This window comes from Manis pentadactyla, chromosome 1 (genome assembly GCF_030020395.1).
Source record: "Manis pentadactyla isolate mManPen7 chromosome 1, mManPen7.hap1, whole genome shotgun sequence".
In the NCBI taxonomy this organism is placed as follows: domain Eukaryota; kingdom Metazoa; phylum Chordata; class Mammalia; order Pholidota; family Manidae; genus Manis; species Manis pentadactyla.
This window is the reverse complement of record NC_080019.1, coordinates 80,469,694-80,474,439: the sequence shown is the minus strand read 5'-3', so window position 1 is coordinate 80,474,439 and position 4,746 is coordinate 80,469,694. Positions and strand designations below refer to the sequence as shown.

The 4,746-nt window shown below is 34.8% G+C and overlaps 1 long non-coding RNA gene across 1 annotated transcript; it reads right to left on the bottom strand.

Annotated features, from left to right (window-relative positions):
- Window positions 1-992: 992 nt before the first annotated feature.
- On the bottom strand, window positions 993-1,989 carry LOC118918016 (uncharacterized). The gene is made up of 2 exons (XR_005026955.2): window positions 1,639-1,989; window positions 993-1,138 (listed from the first exon to the last, which is right to left on the bottom strand). It is a non-coding gene; the product is annotated as an uncharacterized LOC118918016 (long non-coding RNA).
- Window positions 1,990-4,746: the final 2,757 nt, after the last annotated feature.

Sequence of the window (4,746 nt, the reverse complement as noted above, 5' to 3'; positions counted from 1 at the left end):
CATAGATTAATTTTAATGCACATGTTTCAAAACACTTATTTAATCCTCTTTCTTTATAAAAATTATATCGAATCAAAATCATTATTTCTTGCCCCCCAATGAAATTTTGGCTTCAGAGTTCACTTTCTACTAAGAAATTCTAAATCATTAAGCAAGTAAAATACTATTAACTTCCTTCCCCTTTTAAAAATTAACCAATATACTTTGGAGTTTTCACAAGAAGAGGCTAACATGTGCTGATGCATAAACAAAACATCTAACCATGTTCCAGTAATTCAAGTCCAACACCATTTTGAACAGATTTTTAATATACTCATGGGAGTCACACAAGGGTAACTGATGATGACTTCAAATCACTTGCATCTTATTTATCTTAAAATCTATGCCATAATCTGTTACTACATTATAGGCAATAATATTGTTCTGTCAATTGTAAAAACAATGGAGTTTTGTTAATTTACCTCTATTAATTGCTCTTCTGTAACCTTATAAAAACTGACCCTTGTGTATATAAGGTATTTTTGAAGTCCTACTTTCTCAAAAATAGATGCAGTTAAGATTTACCATTTTAAGAAATATTAACACAAAAGGGGACATATTGTGGTATAGTCCTCATCACTTTGCATTGTTCTCCCAACACTTGCCTTCATTTTAAGGGTGGATCTGTGAATGTTAATAGCAGATGCATCACGTGCAGAAGCTGGGAGCAGGCAAGCCATGTTTGGCATATAGACTCTTTGTAAGGAAAAATGCTACACAAAGCACGCTGCATCAAGTGCTTTATCTCAGACATTGAATCTTTCTCTTCAACCCATTTGCTCAATATTTCCTACCACTGTAAAAATTTTCTCATAAGAGTTAAATATTAAAATTGAATGGGAAGTAATAGAAAAACATAACATCTATTCCCCAGTGCAAAAATACAATATGCAAATATGAAAATGAGGGGACTCTGCTTCTTCCCCTTATACAACTGATTAAATTGTCACTGCTGGAGATTACACGAGGTTTTATTCCCTTTACAGCCATATTCAATTGGTCAGACAGAAAAATACATTGCCACAGACGAGACCCACCACCTGGTACACTGTGCTTTCAGTTGCCTGCAGAGGTCTTGTCCACAACTTTGCAGCTACGCCTTTAAAAAAAAGAAAAGTATTAGATGTGGTCATTTAAGACAGACTAGATGATCTCTAAAGCCCTTTCCAACTTAGAGATTCCAGTAACACAAAACTCCTCCCTTCATTACCAAATATTAGCTTGCACTTTACTTCTCATGTAACAAAACCTCCACTAGCACATCCCCTTTTTATATAGATCCTAAAAATGTTGTATTCATTTTGCATGAGACTTTCATCAAAATGTGTACATATATATTTTACATATTACATACATATAATTACATATATATATATATATATATATATATATATATATATATATATATATATATATATGTATATATATATCCACACATAAGAGAGGGTCTTCTCTTTATTTCCTAGCTGATTGATGAATTTATTTCCTGGTTGACCAGTTTTGACACTGAACTTACCCTCCCCCCCTTTGCCCAACTGTCTCTTCCAGATGGAAATATCTGATGCTTGCAAAAATTAGATATGGAAACGGAGGGCTTACCTTTGCTTTTCTTGGGTCTTGTCGTGGATCCGTAATGGTTCTCACAGTCTGCTGGATGTAATAGAAGTTAGTGCTCAGTGCCTCTGTCGCCTGCCTGTGTCACTCTGCACTGCAGGCTTAGCAGAGAGCTGCCTCCAGCTGCAGGCGAGGGGCCTCAGTGTTAAGGACGCACAGGACCAGTTTGTTAATGAGATGTTTCTCCGGTGCATAGATATGTAGCTACAAGGACAGGGAGATTTAACAATGAAAAATGGTGGTAGGATGATGTTTTGAACTGAAGCATTCAGAAAAGAAAATGGCAACAGCAAAAAATAGTGAGCAGATGCTTCCTTGCAGGGACAAGAAAACAGGAACATGCCTATTTGCCTTTAGATTTGTAGTAGATGCACACGTGCTACTTTGCTATAGAAGGGAAGGAATTGATTCCCAAAGAGTTTGTATGTGGCTTGATATAGGATATAAATATTTTTATTGCTGTTGTTCTTAACATTCATCAAAATGACACAGAATTTTTTAACTAGATAAAATCTTTATTGTATCTATTGATAGTAAATGCAGTTGGAAAAATGTATCTTCTCTGATTGCGTGGATGAGTAAATAATCAAGTTTCTCATTTCTAGCACCCAGATAGGTAAATTTAAAATGAAATCAAGTGATTTCTCCAACCGCAAAGTGTAGAATTCCATAAGCATCTTAAAACACAGACACATTATCATGCTTAAACATGAATTGTGTTTAAACTCAAGAATTTAAGAAAAATTTGCTTTCTGACATCATGTATGCTCCTTTCTAAGAATATAGTAAAGCTGCTCAAGTCAGATATCTTTTTGCTGTCAAAATTAAAGCAGAGTTGTGTGTGTTTTACGGATGTGAACATATGTACACTTCGATCCTGTATTTTCTGTTTGCTTTTTTCTGTCTTTCCCATGGGTCTTTGTTTTTCTTTTGTTTTCTTTTCAAGACTTCCCATGGTTTTTGTTTGATCAGATTATTCTCTTTGCACTGTTCAACTCTTTGACAAAAGTTCTATACTTAATTTTTCTTGTTTTTGTTTAATTTCAGGATAGTTGTTATTCTGTTTGTTTTTTCTCTTTCTCCTCTTCTGGGGCATTGTGCTTATTTATAAAAACAGTTCTGAAAGCCAGAATAGCACTATAAGGACAAACTTTTTCTTTGGGTGTCCTTTCTTTTAATATTTTGGCTTTTGACATCTTTATTCCCTTAAACAGTAGCCATTTTTAATCATGTTAATCATCTTTTCATCTGCTGCACTGCCTTTTGTATTTTAATACACTTCATTTTCATTCTTGATACTTTAATTTCCCAGGCACCTAAGTCATTACTAACATGTGACTGCCAGTTAGTCAGCACGTAGTATGAGCACTGTGTTCAATGCTTTGTATGTATTCCCTTGAACTCTTACTATAACCCTGAAAGGCAGGCATTCTCATCCCCTTCTGATGCAGGGGAAGACAGAGGCCCAGTGATGACGGTACCGCCTTAAGGCTACACAATAGTTGTGATAGCAAGTATTTGGTCCTAGAACTATCAGGTGTCAAATTGCCTTCACTTTCAACTACATCATATTGAGAAAAAAACAATCAAAAGTATGTTTTGAAATTCCATTATGCATAGGGAAAGTATGTTCACTTGTTAAATTTCACAAATACATGCTTACTTCATTATTTGTATGTACTTGTCCCTGAAATAATTAAATGCAAATTGCTTCTTAGATCTTTCTTTTTAATAATATTTACTAACTTTAGTTTTATTTGTGATTAAAAAAAAAAGAATCTCTAAACTCAAGTTACTATCTTCAACAAAATTTCTAAGCAGGACTGGGTTTAAGTTTTCTTTGTATATACACCAATTTACTGATATATGGTTGTAAAGGTAAACAAACTATGACAAAAAGTTCCTACTAGTAAGATAAACAAGAAATGGCAACTCTAGAAGCATGAAGAGATCATGTGTGCAAACCCATCATGTTATATCAGCCTTTCCAGTAATGACATCAGTGATCAAATATGTTTTTACAGTTGTCAAAGTAGTGGATCAGACATTTAATCCCAGCCTCCTTGCAGCTGCTTTTCTCCATCCTTCTCTCCTTGTATTATATTTGCCTATTGGGAAAATTAAAAAATTACATGCTCCTTTGTGTTCCTCCTTCAGATTAGAAGCCCTCATACGTGTTGCTATGATGACGACATGCAGGTGTCAGCTCTAAAAAGGTCGGTGTGTTAATTCCAAAACTCCCTGTTTCATCATTACTGCCTCTTCATCTTATTCTTGCAATTATATATATACGTATATATTTTCTTTTAAGAAGCAGACACTTAAGTTCGATATTTCATTAGAAGTCTAAAATTGCTCCAATGATTGCCATGAAAAATGTTGTATTTCTAGGCTTTGGACAAGAGCTTAACCACATTTTCTTTGATGGAACGTAGTCCTGAAAGCTGTTCTTGTACTAAGCTGCAATTAATGCTTGTACCCAGCAGTCTCCTAAGAAATTGTAGAAAGAACAAAGTTAGCAACTAACAGATCCAAAATAGCTTGGGAGCTTTAACCACAAAGATAGGATAATAGTAATGCAATGATTAAGAGGAAAGATTTGGGGAATAAGGTAAACTTGACTTTGAATTTCAGTTCTACCGTTTGCCACCTTTGTGGCTTGGGCAAATTGCCTCACTTTTCTAAACCTCAGTTTCTTTATCTGTAAAATGGGCATAATAATGCTCACCTCCCAGGGTTAACAGGAAACTTTAATCAGGTAATACATATAGAAAATTCAGGACAAAATTAGGTATTGAGTAAGTCCAGTCTAAAAGACAGTTGACAGTGTCATCCTCGCTTTCACTTTTATTATCACTAGCAGTCATTAAAAATTTATTTCTCTTTCTTTCCTCCTTTTGGCACTATGCACTGAGCCATTGAGTACTTTACCCAGCTTACAAGTGGCATTTGAAGTCCTAGCAGTCTCTTATTGCTGTTCCTTCCACACTATAATAATTTTATGTATGAGTCCTATAACATCTTTGAGCCCAAGATCAAATCTGTACTACATGAAACATACATAAACCAGCTCTTCAGTACATTTTGCCGTAC